Genomic DNA, 23839 nt, shown 5'->3' on the forward strand with positions numbered 1-23839 from the left:
TCTTGTTGGGACTGGTCACTCCCAAATAACCACACAGAGAGTTAATATTAGTTTTAACTGCATGACTGATAGTTTAGACTTGTTTTCAACTAGGCTTCACAATGTAAATTAACCATATTTCTTATACAAACTTGGTATATATTATGGTATCTTTTTTTTAGCATAACATGTTCATCTTGCTTCTCTCCACATCTTCTGTCTCCTGGTGATTTCACCCTCTTCTACCCCACACTCTTTTTTGTCTGCAAGTTCCACCTAACCTTTTTCTGCCTAGCTATTGACCAGTATGCTCTTCATTAACCAACGAGAGTAATATATATCCGCGGTGTACAAAAGATTTTTCCACAGCATTTTCCTCTTTTCTCTAATTAAAAATTAAGGTTTGAACTTTACATAATAAAACTATATATAAAACAAAAATAGTTATCAAGTAAGAATTACAGCTACAGTATTCAATTCATTTGTATTTTGAAAATTTAGAGAAGATCCTCTATTATTTATCTTATTTTTGTGAGTCTAAAATTTTATACCTAATTTACATTTAATGATAGCTAAGAAAAAATTTAAGACTAATTATTTAGTCTTTAACTCTATCAAAGATCCCAGAAAAGTTTTGATATTACCTAATGACAGGGACATCTGGCTGCCTGGGCAGTTACCCAAAGTTCTTCTGTAATGTTGGGGCATCTCTCTTTGGCCTACTGGCCTAATATATCTGACAGATATGTTTGTGAAGCAGGTAATTTTGAAGGACTGCCTTACCTTGTCTTTGCAAAGTGTGACAGATGATTTCTTTGTGTCCTGCTGTTCCAGTTTGGATATTATACTGTCAGCAATTGAGGGAAGGGTGAAGGGTAGTTTCTTTGCCCAAATGGTGAGCTTTTGCTAAAAAGATGCCAAATTCCATACAGAGGTTTTTTTTTTGATGCAGTCATCTTTTTTTTAATGTAAATTGGTACTTCCAGGAGTAGATATGTCTCACTGTCAAGAAATTTCTTATGTTACTAAAAACTTTAAATGCTATATTCTGTAGGTCTTTAAAGTGTTTGACTCATATATCTACATATATCTGTTTAACCTTGAAAACATACCTAAAATGACCACAAATTTGATTATTATAGATAACTATGAACCTGTAATTTTAATGATATATTACATTTTAAAATGAGCTTCATAAGCACAGTTCCCCAAAACAAGAATAGAAACAGACATACAGTATAATAACATTAACTTTAAGTTTGTATCAATAAACTAAAATTCATATCAATGTAAAATATTTTGAGATTAATAGTTGCTTTTTTGATCAAAGTAGATCCAATAAACTTCCTTTCTCCCTATATTCCTATATCTCCCCTTTTTCTTTTTGGAAAGAGATCCCTGAATCTAACCTACTTTGAATAATATTTTCTTGATTATGACCAGTAGCAATTTGCAAACCAACTTCCCTAAACAAAGATAAACATCCATAACCCATCTATTACGAATGTAGGCATTTTCTTTAGGCTGCTTCTTGTTGTCTGGGAGTACTGAAATCTTTAGAGGAACCTTGAGAAAATCAGAACAATGGTTAAGCCTTGACTGGAGTAATTTGTGAGACTGGACCATCGCAACTAGCAGTATTGAAGCTGTTCTAGATGTCAAACTTTTGAGGAGGCTACAACATAAACACTCTGAGATGCTGGATCATCTGGGCCATTTGTTTTTATTGTTTTATGGTCTCCTTGCTCTGAAAAAAAACATAAACTTTCAAAGGTAAAATACATATCTGCATTAATGTAAGTATAAACTGTGTGTTGTACAGAAGTTAGTCAAAGATGATTTTTATGTTACATTTGCATATATGAAAATATACATTATGTGTCTTGAGATTTTTTTAGGTTTATTTCTTTTTGTTTGTAACCAGGATTTTCAGATGGTCTTCCCCTATCAAACCTGATACATATCAATACATAGCCTTTCAGTTCCTGTGGAAATAAAAGTATAATCTCTCTCCCACTGTAATGTATTTTTTGACTTATATTTTGTAGTTAAGACATTTTAAAAATATACGGCGTTGTTTAATTTAGCATTTTTTATAATCCAGTGGCTATTAGCAGGTATCATTGGTAAATGGAAGTTTCTTTCCTGCACAATTTTGCAAATATTCAGTCCCAAAGAAACAGGCAGAGGCTTATATTAATCATAAACTGTTTAGTCTATTAACTTAGGCTTATTATTAACTGGCTCTTACAATTTAAATTAATGTATAATTCTCATCTATATTTAGCTGGATGGCTTAGTACCTTTTGTTAATGAGGCATTCTCATCTTGCTTCCTTTATGTCTGACCGGTGACTGTATCTCTGCCTTTCCTCTTCCCAGAATTCTCTTTGTCTGGTTGCCCTACTTATGCTTCCTGTTTGGTTACTAGCCAATCAGCATTTTATTAAACCAATATGAATTTCAAATCTTTGCAGTGTATAACAGCATTATCCCACAGAAATCATTTGTTCATCAACAATAAAAGGTTTAAAGATAACACAGTAATATACAGGACCCAGACTCTCTGTGTATTTTCTGTCTTTACATGGATTTTTCTTTTATATTACTTTATTCTGTTTTTAAGAACCTTATTATTTTTAAACTATTATTCTGATTGTATATACCTTTTCTCATTTTCTTATTAGTCCTATTTTTAAGCACACTGTAACCTGTTTAGAAGTTTCTTTTATCTGAATCTGTCTTTACTGTGTATTTGTAATCTTCTGCCTAGATGAGCAAAACTTAAAACCCACATGCAGTTTAGCTCATAGTGTAGTGGTGATTGGCTACTTTCCATTTGGCTCCCACCAAAACTGGGGAGCCAGGTTTACCACCCCAACTCTAGGAAATTTTTGGGTCTACACTTTCACTGAGTAGCACCTGCCCACTGCTCATAAACCCCACTCAAGGGTTCAGTAGCAGGGCCCCTTAGAAGAGCCAAATCTCTATTTGCCACTTGTACTGAGTCTACCCAAGAGAAGGAATTTTCCAAGAAGCTATGTTTGACTCAGTTTTTGTGTGTTCAAAAGCTTTTTTTAAAATGCTTTCTCAGGTCTCCTGCGGATGTAGGTGCTGGATGATGGGTGCCATTTGTAGGTAGAGGTTTTCTTCAGGACCAATGGCCAGTGCTCAAATAACCAATCAGAGATTTAATATTAATTGTAAATGCTTAACTAATAACTTAGGCTTGTTACCAACTACTTCTTACAACTTATTCCATATTTCTTATGTATGTTCTACCACATGGCAGTATCTTTTGTCAACATGGCATGTTCATCTTCTTTCTTTCCATGTCTTCTGGTGATTCTAAGCTCTTCTATGCTGTGATCTCATTTCGTCTGCAATTCCTGGTTAACATTTTCCTGCCTAGCTGTTGGTCAGTCAGCTTTTCATTAACCAATGAGAGCAAAACATATTCACAGTATACAAAAAGATTATTCCACAGCAGAATCCTAACCAGACAGGCTACATACAGACTTAACCATTCCAACAATAAAACATTTTGGAAAATACAATAAAACAAAAACCTGGTCAGAGTAAAATGACTTGGGACTGCCGGGGACTGAGATAAGGGAGGGCTGAACACAGAACATCCTCAGTTGTTGTGAACCTGATCTGCATAGTGCTGTGGTAGTGGTCACAACCCATTAGGCATTGTTAAAACCTATCCATACAACACCAGGGGTCAGTGTTAATGCAAACTATGGCCTTTAGTTAATAGCATATCAATACAGGCTCATCAACCGCAACAAATGTATCATATTAATGTAAGATGTTAGCAATAGGTGAGGGATGGGTGGCTCAGGCGTGTGGAAAATAAACTATGTTCTGCACACATTTTTTGTAGACCTAAATTGCCTTGAATCATCAAGCATGTTAGTTTCTACTCCTACAGCTATTATACCTACTATTATCATTTTTCAGTCCTGAGAGTTGAACCAAGGGTCTAGCATATCCTATGTAAACTCTCCTCCCAATGAGCTAGAACTCTAGTCCAAAGTATATGAGTTTCAAAAAAATCACAAAAAACAGGCAGAAATAAAGTGATATAATTATTAGAATCAACTACTCTAGCACTCTGGAAACTGGACAAAGGTGTTTAAAAAATGGAGAAGTATCTGATCAGAAAAACAAACAAGCAAACTTTGATTCTTACTTAGAGGATTCAGAGTCCACATGGGCCTCAGGCTGATTCCACCTCTTTCACTAAGCTCAGCTCTAGAGAAGATATGCTCTTGTATCAGCAGACCCAGGGAACCAACAGCCCTGCTAAGTTATTAACCTGGGCCTGGTGCAGTATAATGTTGAACTGGAAGCCTGCCTGGCATACATAAAGAGGCACTGTCTTAAAATAAAAAAGATAGCAGAATATATTATTTCATAGCAGTGGATGAGGAGATACTGGAGTGTAACGTTCTAAGAAGGAAAGGGGTGAGAGATGCGGGGAGGAAGGTCAACCAAAAAAAACTAAGGTTGTGTGAAAAACCACAGCTGAACATAATTGGTAGGCTAGTTAAAAAATAGAATGAGTTTGAACAAAGGAACCCTTATTGGTGGATAAATCTATACCAAGAAACCTATACATCATTAAACAAAATCCAAGTGTTGACAGTGGACCATTTCTTTAAGGTCTTTAGTAACGGAGGCTCCTGAAATCCACAGTACAGGCAATTGCCACTGCTGTGTGTTCCACATCAGAAAAAGATAGTGTGACCTGATTACTAAGGACAACACATGCTTTGGTCACAGGATATAGATACATCATTCTGGCTAGCCATCAAGTATCAGAAAGGTCCAATGCGGGCTTCTGGGAAGAACTGTCATCAGAAGTCATGTTCAGCTGTGGATGCCATACACAATATTAGCCAGCTAGGTGTGTTCATGGTTGCAGTAGTGGCAAGACTATTATGGACCTGATCAACTACTGTCTGATTGGATTCAATACTAATTTACAGATGTGATGAAACTCTTTTTTAGAATCTTGATCAAAAGTCTAAGACTGATAGAGCCTTGTAGGGACATTATTGTTTTGCTAGACAGACAGGCTGTGCCCATCACACTGCTATTGACAATGATGGCCACACTTGCAGATTAATGCTCTTATTGGCACTGGTCAGAGGAACTTCTTTCAGTGGATAATGGTAGCTGTAGAGGCACACAACTTGTTAAAGTCATGAAAATTCTTGGCTCTTAAATGCTTAGCTGTAAATGGGGTATCAGTATCATCCCTTCCAAATCTCAAAAAACATCACTGAGGAGGAGCCAGAAGGAGCCAGAGGAAGGAGTAGAATATTCTGGAATGCTGGTGTTTTCCTTCCTTGGGTGTCAGTGTAATATGTGTATATGGTACCTGTGGAGAATGGAATAAGACATGAGATTTACTGAAACCAGAGTTACAACTGATTACAATCACCATGTGGTTTCTGGGTACTGAAACTGCATCCTTTTCAAGAGCAGCCAGTGTTATCTGAACTACTGAGCAATCCTCAAGTTCTCACTGTAGTCTTGAACTCAGCAGCTGTGTTCAAGACCTGCTCAAGACCTTCACAGTACTGAATCCATCAGCATGCTGTGATGGAGTGGGAAGGGACTCATAACATTCCATTCCTAGGATTTATAGGTAGTTTATGGTTTTTGGGAAGAAAGACATTGTTTTTTATATTAAATTTACTCATTTTTTATTTATTTTTACATAACAACCACACTTTCCTCTCCATCCTCCTCCTCCCATTCCCTTCCCCAATCTCCTTTCTATCCCCATCAACTTTTCAGAAAGGCTAAAGTCTCCCATGGGAGTCAACAAAGCATGACATATCAAGTTGAGGCAGGACCAAGCTCCTTTCCACTGCATTAAGTTCTGAGCAAGGCATTCCACCATAGAAACTGGCTTCAAAAAGCTAGTTCAGGCACCATGGACAGATCTTGGTCCCCCTGCTAGGTGCCCCACAAACAACTAAGCTACACAACTGTCACCCACTGCATGCCACTAACCTAGGCCTTCTGCATGTGAGAGACATGTTCTTAAAATTTATATTTTTTATTTAGATGCATGTGTATGAGTCTGTGTGTGTGCCACATGTGTACTGGTACACATAGAGGCAAGAAGAAGTTGATGGATACCCTGGAGTTAGAATTACAGGTAGTTGTGAACTACCCAATATGGGTGCTAAGAACCAAATTTGAGTTCTCTGCAAATGCAGCAAGCACTCTTAACCACTGAGCCATCTCTCTATCACTAAGACATATTTTCTTCTATGTTGTGGCCAATACAATGTTGCCCATGTTCCTGAAAGTAATCCCTCATCCATGCTTCTATAAGCAACTCCAATGAAGCTCACCGGCTCATTAAAAAAAGACTTGAGCAAGATGTGGAGGTGCATGCCTTTAATCCCAGCGCTTGGGAGGCAGAGACAGTCAGATCTCTATGAGTTTGAGGCCAGTTTGATTTACAGAGTGAGTCTCGGAATAGCCAGGACTGTTACACAGAGAAACACTATCCTGAAAAACTTTTACAAAAAAAAATATCATAATGAAACTCACTACTATCTATATAGCTATATGCATAATAAGACACAGGAAAAGAATTCACTCAAAATATATGATTCCATTTATATGATAGATTGTAAGTTGCTAAATGGTAAGAACAGAAAGCAGCCAATAGTTGTCTCAGGTACCTGCAGGAGTAGCGTTTATCTAAGGAAAGCAGGAGGAGGTTTTTTAAGCTTTGTACAGTTTCTATCTTGATTTAGGTAAGGGTTAAATATATACCAAAAGGTACAAATTTATTTTATACAAATTTAAAAATCAACATAAAATTTGCATTGTATGAAAGCATGTAGTATTTAATAAAGAGACGATTGGCTTGGGAGAGGAACATTGTGTTTACACTGTGTCACTAATGTGGGGGGAGCAGTCATTTAACACTTCCCTCCTCAGTCTGCTCATCTAAACGTGAAACAGTAGTAATTCCAGACATAGGATTGTGATAGGAATGAAGCAAGTGAACTTTCAGCAACTGCTTAAGATAGTGTGTAAATGGCTGTCGTGGTAGTACACCTCTGTTACTCTCAGCATGCAGAAGATGGGCCAGGAAGATCTCTGCAAGTTTGAGGTCATGCTGGTCTATATAGTGACTCCCAAATGAGAAGGAGTACATAGTGAGATTCTGTCTCAAAACAACAAAACAAAACAAAACCCAAATCTTCAAAAATACATTTTGTAGATCAGATAAACATGAAATAGATAAGTTATTCTGACTGGAAAGTAAAGTCTTTTCATTCTTACCAGACATAATTGTTTAAACAAAAGACAATGCTGAGCTAGTGAAATGCCTCATGGAATAAGATTCCTTCCACCAAACCTAAGGTATGACCTGTGTATATCATTGAGAACTACTTGATGTAAGAGAACGACTCTAAGTTCTCCTCTAACATCAATGTATGCACATGACCATCCTATCTCAACCACAATAACTAAAAATGTGAAAAGAAACCAAAATGCTAGAAAATGTCCAGCCCATAAGAGGGAATACTGTGAATAAACTTAAAGGTATGATATAGTAAGCTAAAAATCACATGCTAGTATTCTAAATGAAAACAACTTTGTGTCTTTTAATTTTTATAAGTAGCTCTTTTGGATGAATAATTTATACACAATGAATCAGAACTGAATTTACAAAGTAGTGAGTTTGTGGAATGCTGTTGATAATGTAGCCATTACCACATGAAAGACATTGATTTTTCTTTTATGCCAAAAACTGTCCCCATAGACCTTAGTGTGACATCCCTTCCCGCTGAGAAACACTGACATACTTTTCATCCAAGGTTTGCATTTCCTAGAAGTTCATTCATAAAAAGAACCTTAAAAATAAGCAGCCTTTTGTCTGAGTTCCCCTGCATACTACATAACCTTTAAGTTAAAAAATAAATGAATTTTCTAAGCATTCATTAGGACAAGACAGGTGTTCTTGTTGTATTCGTATTGCATCACATGCTTTTCTTGTAGAACGGTAAATAGATATAACATCTTTTAAAATCTGGCCACATTTTACAAAGTTAAATAAAAACATGTCCTTAATTACAAAATGGTATAATTCTCCTACTTGTTAACTAGAAAATCCCAATATGTTCACAGAAAAAAAAATGTAAAAAAAAATAACCTCACTTTGCAATTCACCATAAGGAGATTTGTTTGTGACCTTGAGGAATTCATAATGAATAAAACTTCTCATAACCCAAATGCCTATCAGTGAACAAGTTAATACAGAAAGTGCCACATCCATATAATGAAATGTCACTCAGCAATTTTGTAACTAATGACCACATAGATCATCCTAACTCAAAATAATGACGTTGACAATATACTAAGTGGAGAGGCACTGAACATGTGAAAGACATCTGCTAGCACCATTTCCACTTGGCTTCAGGCAGTCATCCCATTCTCAGCCCCGCGTAGTTGAAAAATAGCATTCGTGGGGTACAGCGAGGGAGGAACAGTATCATGATGCTATGCATACGAAGAGGCAATGAATGCATGAAAAAAGATGGAGATGTAATAAGCAATACCTTGCACAGTAAATCTGTTTAGAAGTAAACTATATAACACATACCACATATATCAGCATATAAAAGGTGGAAAATGAAAACTAAATAGATTTGATTGATATGGGATTCCCTTTTGTACGCAAGGTGGGAAATTAAAACAGGGTTAAAGGAGGAAAGAAGGTGGAGTGAGACAGATACCATGTAGCCACCCAAGAAGCAAGAGATAACAAACCACAAGCCTCGTGGTAAAATATAAAATAACAAAAGTGGGTTAATTTAAGATGGAAGAGTTGGTAAAATAAGAAGCCTGAGCTAATAGGCTAAGGAGTATGTAATTAATATTAGACCTCAGAAAGGTTATTTCATAAGTGGCTGCAGGGGCTAGTGAGGGGGACCCAGTGGGTGGAGAGAAACCAGTCCAGGTGTAACAGCAGAATGGAGAATATTGGTAGGTATATTTGATAACCACAAATACTCAAATATTAGCCATAATTCAAGATAATATAAAAATCATTATTCAGGAAATTTTATGTCACTGACAAATAATAAAAATTTAAGTCAATGTTGAAGTAGTTATTGTCACAGTTGGAAAATTTAAAGATTGTTAAGATATCAGCAATCACCAACCATATGACATCTCAAACTGCCCTGCTCTGATCAGATGTCAATATAAAAGAATATGGCCTTAAAAACTTATCTTCAATAAAGAAGAAACCATTTTAATTAAGCCATACATACAGCGAAGGACTCACAACTCTACATAAGAACTACAACCCATTAAGAAAAAAGGCAGAGCCAAGTGGTTTGGTGAATGCCTTTAATCCCAACACTCAGGAGGCAGAGGCAGGTGAATCCCTGTGAGTTCGGGGCCAGCCTGGGCTACAGAGCAAATCCAGGACAGGCTCCATAACTACATAGAGAAACCCTGTCTCAAAAAACTGAAAAAGAAAACAGAAAAAAGGCAGAGAATACAACAGAGAAGTGGTTTTTCATGGGTCTATCAAAATGACTAATATGCTCCTGTAACACGAGACTCAACTTTATTATTCATATGAGGGATATTAATTGAAAAGTACCTCAAGGCCTATTATAAATCTGTAAACATGACTGAAAATGAATTAATGGAAAAGTCAGTGCCTAGCAGTTCGTACCTATATTTTATGAATCAGCCCATGTCTTGCATAGTGGAGTTAAGTTTGTAAAACTAATTAAAAGTATTAAAAGATAACCCAGACCCAAAAAGATGAATATAGTATGTACTCACTCATAAGTGGATTCTAGCCATAAATAAAGGACATTGAGTCTACAATTCGTGATCCTAGAGAAGCTAAATAAGAAGGTGAGCCCAAAGAAAATCATATAGTTATCCTCCTGGATATTGGAAGTAGACAAGATTGTCAGGCAAAAGTTGGGTGCTCGGGGGTGGGGGTGGTGTGGGTGTAAGGGGAGATGGGGAGAGAGAAGGGAAAAGGGGAGGATTGGGGAGCGTTTGAGGGAATGGGATGGTTGGGATGGAGGAAGGGTGGATATGGGAGCAGGGAAGAATATATCTTAATTAAGGGAGCTATTTTAGGGTTGGCAAGAGACTTGACTCTAGAGGGGTTCCCAGGTCCAAGGAGATGTCCCCAGCTTGTTCCTTGGGCAACAGAGGAGAGGGTGCCTGAACTGGCCTTGTCCCATAGCCACACTGATGAATCTCTTGCTTATCACCATAGAATCTTCATCTGGAGATGGATGGAGATAGAGACAGAGACCCACATTGGAGCAATGGACTGAGCTCCATATGAAGAGCAGAGGAGGGAGAACATGAGCAAAGAAGTCAGGACCGCGAGGGGTGTGTCCACCCACTAAGAGGGTGGGACTAATTTAATGGGAGCGCACCAAGGCCAGCTGGACTAGGACTGATGGAGCATGTGATCAAACCAGATTTTCTGAAGGTCAGTTAGGGCTGACTGAGAAGCCAATGACAATGGCACTGGGTTTTGATTCTACTGCATGGACTGGCTTTGTCGGAATCTGGTTTGTTTGGATGCTCACCTTCCTAGACCTGGATGGAAGGGGGAGGACCTTGGACTTCCCATGGGGCAGGGAACCCTGACTGCTCTTTGGATTGGAGAGGGAGGGTAAGTGGGAGTAAAGGAAGTGGGAGGGAAATGGGAGGTGGGGAGGAGGTGGAAAATTTTAATAAATAAAAAAGAGTATCTATTAAAACTAAATATACATGCACCATCAAGCTGTTCCATAGTTACTCATATGGACAACTGAAATATTTGCAATGTATATGAAAAGCCAGGGGTGAAAATGTTCCCAAGAAGAGTTCCGTGTTTAGTAACAATCTGAAACTGAAAGAGTCTATATGTCCATTAATGGAGGAACTGAAAAACTGAGATGACCGTGTTCTGCATACCAATGAGAAAAAATAAATTATAAACATGCCAACATGGGAACAATTTCTCAAACATTGTTATGACAGAATTTATTCCCACATAAAATGATACAAACTCTATTATATAAAACCCATGACCAACGGACAATTTGTTGAAATCAGGACAGTTGTCATTCAGAGTGGGACCTTTGTGATTCCAAAGTGCACAGAGATTTTGCTCAAATTTTTTTTGAATACTGATTTTCTGTATGTGATTGGTAGGAACAGAGGAGGTCCCCTTGTCTATAAGAATCAAATGTGTAAATTACAATGTATACGTACAGTTCTCTGTATTCTAACCCAAATAAATCAATCTTCACTTCCAGCCATTAAAGCCTTGGCAAATCTAAAAAGATACTTTCCTGGTTTCTTTAAACAATGGTACAGAAGATTGTTGGATCTGAAACAAGGGAGACTTTAGACTTCTCGGTTCTAAGCATGTTGTTAGCTTTTCTGGATGTGGTATGACTATGTGCTCACTAACTCACCTCTGGTTTTATGTTTTATTTTTATCTGCCAAACTGCAAGACATCCTCCTCACAGAACTGAGTATATTGTGCTTTCATTGCTAGAACCCAATGCATTCATGCTCCCTCACTCCGTGCAGTGTAGGTGACTGATGGGTAAGTTCTGTATGGTCTAGAGTATAACCCATGATAGCTGTATTTTGGTTTTGAATGAATGAACTTATGAAGTAGAAAACAAAGAAAAGTAGAAGTATAGACAGCAATTAGGAGGTAGATAGAACAGCAGAAGGATAGTAAAACAGCCTATTGGGAGTTTAGAGCATCCAGGAGAGATAACTGAGATAGCCTAATTGAGAGAGCAAACAGGAGCAACATTGTCAAGCACAGGTCTACACACATCCAACGGGAACTTGCTGGGGAAGCTGGAGCCAATAGCTGACGTTCCCGAGTTGGTCTCCTGAGATGAGCTCTACTTCACGGACATTTTTAGACCACGTGATACACAATAGTGATGCCTGTTGGAGAAGCTTTACTTCCTAGGCATTCTCAAGAGTGCAATGTGCTCCAGAACCTTAGGTGCTTGCCGTTCTCCATCTCCCTGTTACTCAGGTCCAGGCTGTCCGAGGACAGGGGTTTGGAAGAGACTTTGCGACAAGCATGCTTGAGTCTGAAATCGGGACGTCTACCCTATTCCAGAGCCAGCTTCTCAGTAAATTTAAGTAGCACATGACATCTGCCAGCACATTGTTTATTGCACAGAATGTTAGAAGACATTGTTTCATCTGTATCTGGTATCCTTTGTTTTTGAAGAGGTGTCACCCAATTTTTTTTGACATCCCTACTACAGTTTCCCCTTCCTTCTCTCCTCACAGTCCTTCTCTCTGCCCCCTCTATCCCCAACCCACAATCTGTTCCTCCTCTGTTTCTGTCAGGAAATGGCAGGCCTCTCCTAGGTATCAACAAAAATGATGGCATATTAGTTTGCAGTAAGATTAAGCACCTCCCCATATATTAAGTCTTGGTGAGATAACCCAGTATGAAGAGTAGAGCTCTAAAAGTCAGCAAGAGTCAAAGACAGCCCCTCCTCCCACTGTTAGCAATCTCAAGCTACACAACATATATGCATATATGCAGAGGGCCTAGGTCAGTTGCTTGCAGGCTCCTTGTGTGTCAGTTCAGTCTCAGAGAGCTTCTATGAGTCCAGGTTGAGTCTATGAGTTTTCTTGTGGTATCCTTGCTTCATCCAGAACAGATGCAGACCCAGAGTGACCTTTATTTTTTTGGATGCTCAATCCATAAATGACTCTTCTAGGCTTTCTCTCTTTCTCTTACTCTTAGCTTTTGTTACTTCACTGTGATGTGCACAGCATGACTTTCTTTGCAAATGAACTACTGGTGGATTTTAGACTTGCTTGCCTGAGAGTCCAGATACAGATACCCGAGCATCCACTCTGGATATACCACCCTACTTCTTAAGCTCCTTTCTTTCCAGTTCCAGCCCCTGCAGCAGTCTAGATTACTGATCACAGGTCTTGTGATAGTTGCACACCCCTTTCATTTAATTTGTTGATGTTTATAAGACTTATTTCCTGATCTAGAAGGCTAGCTCAGGAATGTGGTGAGGAGGAAAGCAGGACAATGACGGCTGTACTTTTTCTCTCTCAAGGGTGACAATGGCAGCAACCTGCATTTAACACATTTATTTCATATGTCACATTCTTCTTACCAATGAAGAGAAAGTCCCAAGCCATTTCCTTGCAAATCACCAAGTCTTACTCTTTGTGGTTGTTGACTTTGAAAGCTGAAATCTGTGCTTGAATGTCTTTCTGACATGGTTCTTGTTCCCCACTTTTATATGAGTCTTCATTTTACCTCAGTTTTCACATTCATTTTGATATCCATCTCTACTTCAGTTTGGTTATGTCCTGAAATAGATGCTCAGTTGGTTCTCAGAGCTCAGAGAACACAGCCTGCTTCAAACACTGCTTTGTTTCATTTTTTAGTGCTGCTATTTATTATTGTTATTATTGTGTTGTTGTGTGTATATGGTTGTATGTATCTTGTGTGTGTGTGAAAGAGAAAAAGGAGAGAGAGAAAGTGCATATGTGCCACAGTATGTATGTGGAGTTTAGCTTTTGGTAGTCAGTTCTCTCTTATTGTTGGATCTGGGGATTAAACTTAGATTTTTCAGACTTGTATAGCATTCACTTTTTCCATTGAATCATCTTGCCAGTCTATAATTTTGCGTCCTAATAAATTGCTAGGAATCAAACCTAGAGTCCCATGCCTCCAAGGCAAGAATCTCACCGTGGAACAATTATCTCCGTCCACTCTCACTTTCCCACTCGTACTCAATATTTGCTTGATCTAATTTGTAGGCATTATAGCAAAGCAAATCTCTCAACTACCACTTTCAAATGGCTGCGGCATGTTTGAGCCCAAAGCTGTTGTCTCTTCTGGAGTCTATTTAATACAGTTCTCTTCTTACTCTCTGGCTGCTTTTCTGCTGGGATATTAGAACCCATACTGTCTGCCAAATAAACTCTAATAGGCAGAAACAGAAAAAGGATTGTAAAATTATGCTTTGTTTAGAAAGCTATCAGTCTGATTAGTAAGTGGATTAACACCCTAGAGACCTGTGTTGAGCCAGCAGAGTAGATGTGAAACAAAGGTAGTTACTTGCAAAGGTTAGTTGTGCCCTGCCTCTCTGGTCAAGTGGCCAGCTTTGTCTCTCAGATTCACAGTGTTTGTCACCCCTTCCTTCCTCCCACACTTCTTCCCTGTTGACATCTTCCTGCATAGTTAGGGTTGAACATGACCAAGACCACTGAGTTTCACTTTCCTCTAGGGGTGTCATTTCAATGACATCTAGGTCAAAGGCTAACTCAACAGACCATTGCATTGTGGGATAGTTATTGTATCTGTGCAGGTTCCATTCTACCACATCGACTACAAATGTGGTTGTATAATGTAGAACATAAAGGCACCCCTATCTGCCTGCCTGTTCTTTATTAGTTTCATAGATTTCCTTGCTATCAGAAGTCAGGCCCTAGCTGTATAATTGGGATTCCTAAGGATTTGTTGTCATCTGTTGTTTTTTTTTAAGTGTCCATTAATACTTTGTGTCTATTTCTGTGACAAAACACCATGACCAATCAATTCAATGAGGAAATTGGGAAGGGAAGGGTTTATTTGGCTTACATTTCTATATTGCTTGTTCATCACTAAAGGAAATGAAGACAAGAACTCAAAACAGGGCAGGATCCCAGAAACACAAAAATTGATGCAGAGGCCATGAAGAGGAACTGCTTACTGGCTTGCTTCCCATGGCTTGCTAAGTCCACCTTCTTATAGAACCCATGACCACCAGTCCAGGGATGTCGTCACTCACTATGAGCTGGGCCCTCCTGCACTGATCACTAAATGAGAAAATGCCTTACAGCTGTATCTCAAGGAGGCATTTCCTTAGCTGAAGTGCCCTCCTCTGATGAAGTAGTTTGTGTCAAGTTGACATACAAAATCAACCAATACAACTGACCACTTGTCAACTTGACATACAAACACATCACTACTAAGCCACAACCCTTCCCTTCTTTTCATTCCCAAAATCTTTTTTTAACTGATTTTTATTGAGCTCTACATTTTTCTCTGCTCTCCTTCCTGCTTCTCCCCCAAGGTCCCCATGCTCCCAATTTACTCATGAGATCTTGTCTTTTTCTACTTCCCTTTTAGATTAGATCTATGTATGTCTCTCTTAGTGTCCTCATTGTTGTCTGAGTTCTCAGGGATTGTGATTTGTGGACTGGTTTTCTTTGCTTTATGTTTAAAAACCACTTTTGAGTGAGTACATGTTATACTTGTCTTTCTGTGTCTGGATTACCTCGCTCAAAATGATGTTTTCTAGCTCTATCCAACACTCCCAAAATCTTAAATAGCTTTAAAAGTCCCACAATCTTTACAAACTCAAACACATTTAAAACTTCAGTTCCTTTAAAATAGCAAATCTCTTTAAAAAATACAGTTTTTTAAAATTCAAGTCTCTCAACTCTGGACTCCAGTAAAATACTTTCTTACTTCAAGAGTGGAAAAAAACAACAAAAAAAACAAAAACAAAAAAAAAACAAAACACAGAGCACACTCACAATCAAACCAACGCAAAACAAAATTCTAACCACCCAATATCTGGAATCCACTCATGATCTTCTGGACTCCTCCAAAGGGCTTGGGTCACTTCTCTGGCTCTGCCTTCTAAAGCACACCCAGCTTTTCTTCTAGGCACCAACCGGATACACCCCACTGCTGCTATGGTCTTGGTGTTCATCCCATGGTACTGGCATCTCCAATATGCTGGGGACCCTTGCTGCAACCGGACTGAACTTTCACCAGTAGCCTTTCGTAGGTGCCAAGTGTCTACCACTTTGCATGACCCCTTCAGTCCAGGGCCATCGGCTGCAACTGAGGCTGCTGCACATCACCACTGGCCTTTCCTGGCTTCTCACAGTGCCATGCCGCAGCTCTCTCTGTGAACCCTTCCTGTCTTTAAACCAGTACCGCCTGGGTGACACACATTACCAAGTCGGACTGCCAGCATGAGATGAAACCTTGGCCACCTCTAGGACACAGCTTCTCTGTGCTCACAAAAAACACTTTCCTGTAGTAATATGAGCAGAGGGGCTGCGTCCCCAACATCCCAGGTGCTTGCTAGCTTATGCCCGAAATAACAACACACAAACTGTATTCATTTAAACACTGTTTGGCCCATTTCTATCTAGCCTTTTCTAGGCTAACTCTCGCACCTGGACTAGCCCATTTCTAATATTCTATGTAGCACAGCTAGGTGAGCTTACCGGGAAGATTCTAGCCTATGTCCATCCTGGGTCGGAGCTTCATCGCGTGTGTCTGCCCGGGAGAGCAGAGCATGGCGTCTCTGTCTGAGGCGTCTTACCTCACTTCCTCTTCCTCCCAGAATTCTGTTCTGTTTACTCCACCCACCTATGTTCTAAGCTATGAGCCCAAGCAGTTTGTTTATTACTTAACCAATGAAATCAACAGATTAATATATGACACTCCCACATCACTTTCCAGAAGATTTCACCTCAGTGATGTTAGTCTCTTCCTAATTACTGTTAATTTCTCAGCTCCAGTTGACCAGTACAAGCATCTCAGTAAAGCAAATTTTTGCCTTATTAGTTCTTGTATCTTGTTAGTCACAACTGGTTCTTCAGCCCCAACTAACCAGAACCACAGCATCATAACTGAAGACAACAAATGGCTCTGATAGAGGCCATTTAAACTTCCCTCTGAAACTTTGCAAGTCACAAATCCATCCTCTGCACTTCTCTCAACATTATCTTCCAATCTCCCAAAGAACATCTCAATGAGCTCTGAACACTAAATGACTCTTCTAGCCCAAAGTTTCAAAGTCCTTTCACAATCCTCCCCAAAGCATGGTCAGGTCTGTTACAGCAACACTCCTCTTCTGATGCCAATTTGTGTTCATTAGGGTTTTTATTACTGTGACAAAATACCATGACCAAAGGCAATCTGGGGAAGAAAAGTTTTATTTGGCTTACACTTCAGCACTGCTGTTTAAGGAAATCAAGAGATGGGCTCAAATAGCAGGAACCCAGAGGCAGAAGCTGATTCAAAGGGCACAAAGGGGAGCTGCTTACTAACTTCCTTCCCATGGCTTGCTAAGTCTACCTTCTTATAGAACTCAGGACCAAGAAACCATTGATAGCACCACCCACCATGAGTTGGGCCTGCCCCAATGATCACTAAATAAAAAAGTGCCTTACAGCTGGATCTCAAAGAGGCATTTCCTCAGCTGAAGCTTCTTCCTCTGATGACTCTAATTTGTGTCAAGTTGACACAGAAAATCATTCAGTTCATTTTGGTAATTTAAAATTATATTTATTAGTTTACAATTTCATAGACATGTATATTGCATCATCCTAACTCTCTTAAACATTCCTCCGACTCCCTCAGACCTCTTCCTCCCTACAAGTACCTTTTATGACATGCACGTCTTTTCTTTTGTTACCCACTGAATTAAACCAGGGCTGTTTGTATGAACCTAGGTATGGAACTATCCACGGGAGATTTGTGGCTGCACAATAGACAATTGTTCTTCCCCTAGCATACAACATTAACCCATAGTACCCCAAGGAGAGGTAGCACTTTATGAGCCCTCACTTTGCCATGACTGATTGAGGATAAGGCCACTCATCATCAGGACCAATGTAGGAAGCCCCAGCCGCTGTACATCTATGATTGTAATGTCTGTATCATGGCCAGAAGATAGAGATTCACAGCCCTCCTCCCTATTGTATGATTCTTACATTCTTTCTGGCCCCTCTTTGGCCATGTTACCTAAGCCATGGAGGGGGTGATACAGATGTTGTGCTTAGGGTTGTGCACTCAAATAGCACCCATTCTCCACACCTTGATGGGCCTATGACATCCCTAGTCATGAAGTTTTTTGCAGGTTTACTGTACCAGGTATGAATTTCCTCTTGTGAAACAGGTCTAAAATCCAAAAAGATAGTGTGTGATAAGCCTGATATCAGTCATGCCAATACTGCATAGCAGGTTAGTGTTGTAGCATACAAGGACTGCAGTGGAGTAAAACTGCTGAGTTTTCTCCATCAAAGCCTGTCATAGTACTTTCTGACACTATGTGTGCTATCCAACAAGGAGAGAGCTTCAAATTCTCTCTTGATTTTTTTTTTTGGCCTGATGTGTGGGTCATGCCATCGAGTTGTGCTGGGAGACCTAGAGTAATGACAATAGCTTGAGTTGCTTTTGCAACCTCTGGATTTACTGACCAGCTCATAGGGAGGTATTCCATATGAGGCACTGAGATTTTCATTGCGATTCGCCATTACTCATGACTATTGGGAACAGCATTATCCACTAATACAGAGTACCTCTGTAAAAAATGATCTCTAAAAAATACAATTAATACTTAATTGGTTTATGTAGTAGTGTGTTTCCATATGACTTCATGTACCTTTTGTTTTGGCTAACTCTTCCCCAACCTCCTCTGCCCTATTCCTCGATGTCTTTCCATGACTGAACTTTGTCACCCCAGAATTCCTCCTCTCCTTTCACATGCTCTCCTGTCCTCCTTTCAGATGTCTCCTCCACTCCATGACTCCATTCTAGCTTCTTGTTATCGACGAGCATTCCAAATTAAACACAAAATCCTAAAAATTCAAAGCTGTGATCCTCATATGGGGAGGAGGGAAGAGACATTTGTATTTCTGGGAGTTACATGGCTCAGTACTTGTCCATGTGTGTTCCTAGTGATGTTAACTTTCCTGTAAATTTCATGGCTGAGTTTTCCTTTGCAGTAAATAAAATTGCATTTTCTCTTCATTCATCAGTTGATGAGCATTTAGGCTGGTTCTGGGTCCTAGCTAGTATGCCGAGGGCAGGGATGGTAATCTTATTAATCACTTTTCTGTTGCTATCACTAAGTGTCATGACCAAAAGAAGCACAAAGAAAAGAGTTTGTTGTGACTTAAAGTTCCAGACAGATATGAGTCACTCAGGTGAGAAGGCGCAGTAGCAAGCAGTAGGTATGGCAACGGGAAGCTGCTAACATGAGAAAGAGAGTGAGCAACTGGAAGTGGGGTGAGGTTTTAAGTGCTCAAAGCCTGGCCCCAGTGATGTTCATCCTCCATCAAGGATGCATGCTCCCACAACCTCCTCAAACAGTGGCACCAGCTGAGGACCAGGCATTTAAATACCTGGACCTATGGGAAATGTTTCTCTTTCAAACAACTGCAAAGGTGGATTTGCGTGAGTCTCTGTTGTAAGCTATGGAGTCTTTGGGTGTCTTCCCAGAAGTGGTACAGTGTTGCCATATGGCAGCTCTTTTAAGGTTTTAAGACACCTCCAGACTCATCTCTAAAGAGGCTGTACTGGGGTGAGATGTGATCTCAAAGTAGTTTTGATGTACATTTCATTGATGGATAAGGATGCTGAACACTTTCAAAATGCTTGAACTACTTGCTTGTCATTTGTATTTTGTCTCCACAGAAACTTTACAAAGTTTAAAATTAAATGTGTCTCTTGGTTTGTAATCAGCCCAGGGAATGGGGTCACAGAATAGACAAAATCTCTTCTCAAAGTTCATTAGACGCTAGAAGAAAGTCATGGCTGGAATGCAGGCTTTTGGAAACCACCCCAGCTAAATCCTAAATCCAGAACTCTTAGCTTCCTGGGATGAACAAGGCTGACTGAAACGTCAGATTTGCAGAAAATAATTATGAAAAGAAGTGGAGTGGGAGGAAACTAATGGCATAGAAAAAGAAAGGGTACAGAAAAAGAAGTGTTAACAATTAAGATTCAGTGAGCCTTGAACATACTCATCTACATACATGCATATATTTGTTACTCGCGTTGAACATTGCTGTAATTATTTATCATACATTAACCCACTCAACTCCAATCTAAGGAGATACATACAAATTATGATTTGTCAAACAGGATGAAGCTGAGCTGTGCAGAAGCCACGTACCCCACTGTAAGTTTAAACACGAACTAAGTATGAGCTAAACACAGACTGCCAAATACTAAGGCCACCACTTTTCTTCATGAAGGCAAACTTAAATTGCTCTTCACCAACCTCTTTCAAACTGCCATTCAGCTTTGAGTGCAGTTTCTTCCCCAGAACTATCTTTAGTTACATTTCACTAACATTTCACTTAGATGAGAAGATGGGGGATTTTGAAAAAGGAAAGGCAGGGTCCATGTGTTAAATGATTTTTTCCCTTTCTCTACTCCTGACGTTTTCTGTTGACCCACAGAATAATATATGTTCATCACACTTTTTTTTTAGAATTACTGGGTTTATTAAGTATAAGCAAGGAAGAATGAAAGCATAAATAGCAAGTAGCAGATAAAAAGAAGCACCAAAGTGTTGCAAGTGTTATCAAGTCATGGGCTTATAGCATCCAGCAGAGATGACTGGAGTAGCCTAATTGAAAAAACAAATAAAGACAACATAATCAAATCAGGGCTTACAGACATCCAGCATAAATTGACTGGGATATACCTATTGAGGCAGTCATCTGCAGTCCTTGATCAAATGGCCTGATCAGTGCCCCTGAGGGTGAGACTTCTAAGCATAAGAACCAAACAGAGCAGACAGATGACATCATCAAGTCAGGTGTTTGGGATCATCTAGCATAAACTGAGTGGGAAGGTTGAAGTCATCAGAGCCCTCTGCAAATGTGTCTAGTTTCTCTTTTCCAATATGTGTTTTTATATTATGAGACATATAATAGTAACACTAGATAGAATTTAGCATCCAGATGTTCTCAAACCCTCAATGTTTTAACTACACTAAGCTTTTTGCTGTTTTATCTCTATTCATTACAGAGATATAAAGACAAGAATATTCAGGATAGAAGGTTCTGGAGACCAATGACATAAAAATTCACAGGACTGAAGAAGGGGAACCAACTCTATTTCCAGAACCAGCTACTCAGTGCACTCTAATAGTTCATGACATTTTACCAATATTATGTACTTTATACCAGATATTCTTGACTACAGCCCATGAACTTATAGATACAAGCTCAATGGCCACCGTTGCCCCCTTACAAAGGATGCCATCTTCAGAGATCTAGGAAGGAAAGATGTCGCAATCAAACAGTGAGTTTAGGAAGAGTTTAAGAAGAGACTCTGTAATATATGGATTATGTTTGTGAGTGTAATGGAATACTCTGAGATAAGCAAGAGCAGAATTGCACTACCACCTTCTGTTTATGGCCTGAAGGGTCACAGGAATAGCTTTCTCAAGGAGAGAGTGGAATGTGTATTATCAGGTACACCCATTGATGGATGTGAATAACAACAAATATGGTTGCCTCATCTCCCCTTTCCTATCTTACTTTCAACCAGTGATTCCTATCTGTGGAAGTCTATTGGGAGTCAAGGCATAAAAAATTTCATTGATGTCATTTGGCAAGGTCAGACTCCATGGTTCACAGTTAAGTGAAGAATGGTCAGGACTGAATCTGGAGGGACAGATAGACAGGCACCCCACACAGTAACAATAGAATGGACACAAAGTTGAATCACAGAGTGGTGTGGGAGGTTTATGTGCTGTTTTTGTTGGTTAATGAATAAAGAAACTGCTTTGGACCTCTAGCAAGGCAAAACTTAGGTAGGCAGGGAAGGCTGGGCTAAATGCTGGGAGGAAGAAGGACTGAGTCAGAGAAAAGTTATAGATACTCTGCCTGAGACAGATGCTGGAAGCATTACCCAGTAAGCCATTGCCTCGTGGCAATACACAGATTAATAAAATATGGGTTAAATTAAGATGTAAGAGTTAGCCAATAAGAAGCAAGAGCTAATGGCCAAGCAGTGATTTAATTAATACAGTTTTGTGTGATTATTTTGATTTTGGGTGGTCAGGATGAACAAGCAGTCCCTTACAACAAATTGGTGTCCACGTGGCTAACTGAATTCACGTAAACAAATAGTCATAGATTAAAGGGAGTAAAGAAAAATCAGCCACTTAAAAATGGAAAATTCACAGAGAATATGGATTATGTATATTATTGTATTATCTTTGAATTTTTTGGTTGTGAAAGAGCTAAGTACAAAGAGACATTTTATTGTATGGTCTGCTAAGCTAAACCAGCATGTATATTATAAAGGCATCATGACTTCCAAATTTGAGTCTAAGGATATGTTGCTTTGGAAAAGAGGTTCTTTTCTTGTTTCCACAGAGGATGAGAACCTGTGGATTGCTTCCAGACTAGTGTGATTTGATGGAACAAGACCCCCTGAAAGGTTGCCTTGAACACCCCTCAAAGAATTACTTCACTCAACAAACAGCAGGAAGAAGTTTGGAAAAAAGCTACACCCATATTTCCAAATATTGTTTGTGAATATTTCTTTACATTTAAAGAGGAATATGCTATAGAGATGAATACTTTGCATTGGTATGAATCTTGGTTTATTGATACAAGTTTTAGGTCAATTTTTATATGTATAATTATGCTCTTGATTAAGGTATTGTGTTTGTACAGCTCATTTAAAATGTAATGTATAATTAAAAATATAGTTTAATAGAGAGTCATCTATAATAGTAAAGATTGTAGTCATGTTAGTTAGATTTTCTGGATGTACAGAGATGTCTTTCAGAGGGATAGGTATTCTTCAAATCTTTCACAGACCTTCAAAATATGGCATTTAAAATGTTTTAATAACTTAGGATTTTTCATGACAATGAGACACATCTGCTCCTTGCAACACCAATTACTTGAGAAGAAGATGGACATCGAAGAGGCTCCATATGTAGTTTGCTAGCCATTTGGGCAAGAAACTGCTCTTGTGGACTGCTTAACTGGACATGCAGGACCCATTAAAAATGATTGGCAAACTTGCCTAAAGGTAAGTTCCTGCTTCATAAAAGAGCCTGCCAGGCATTCTACAGAACACAAAAGAAATGACTGACAAACTGCCAATATAGACAAAACTGTCTTTAAAATTTCCTGCTTCATGAAAAAGTCTGCTGGATACCATGGGCCTGTAGGACAAAGATGAATACTCCATGTATGCCACGTGGCAATACACAGATTAATAAAAATGGGTTAAATTAAGATGTAATAGTTAGCCAATAAGAAGCTAGAGCTAATGGGCCAAGCAGTGATTTAATTCTGTGTGATTATTTCAGTTCTGGGTGGCCGGGAAGAACAATCAGCCCCCTACAACAATAGGGGACCCAGTCATTTCACTTTCCTGCCTCTGGAAACTACGCCCCCTAAAGTTACTTGATATGAAGATGACATTGGTTGTATTTTCCTGTATCATGTGATGATGTTCCTTTTTCCCTTCATCCTTTTCCTTCTGGATTCCTTATTGCAAAGCACACACACTATCTGTATTATATTGGACCCTGCTGGCTACAGATAACCAACATAAAGTGACGATAAAGTGAAAGATCAACTTCTTTCCGGATCAAGTTGGTTTAAAACTAGCTGCAGCACACATGTGGCTGTGTTCCTGCAGTCAAAGAGGGCTAAAGAAATGACAAATGGCAAGGACTCCTTGGGGGTCCTGTCTAAAAGACTTCATTCTCCATCTTTTGGAGACCCCATAGTCTGAGAGAACTCCCAGGACAAAGCCACATCATAATGCGCAGGAAATACTTTCTGTTTCTTCTGTGATTTCAAGGTGACAAAGTGATTTTACAATACAGACTTCTTGCCTGGGAAGTTGGTATTGTGGTACTCAGGGTCCACGGCTGGGTAAGGCTACCAAAAGTTAGTATTTTTTTCTCTAGCAGCCTGCACAGTACTTTCCAGCGCTGTGAACGCAGCCAGAGGAGTGGGGGCTCCCAGCTTAGTTCCAGCTTGAGTT

Source organism: Microtus pennsylvanicus, chromosome 3, assembly GCF_037038515.1.
Source record: "Microtus pennsylvanicus isolate mMicPen1 chromosome 3, mMicPen1.hap1, whole genome shotgun sequence".
NCBI classification, from domain to species: domain Eukaryota; kingdom Metazoa; phylum Chordata; class Mammalia; order Rodentia; family Cricetidae; genus Microtus; species Microtus pennsylvanicus.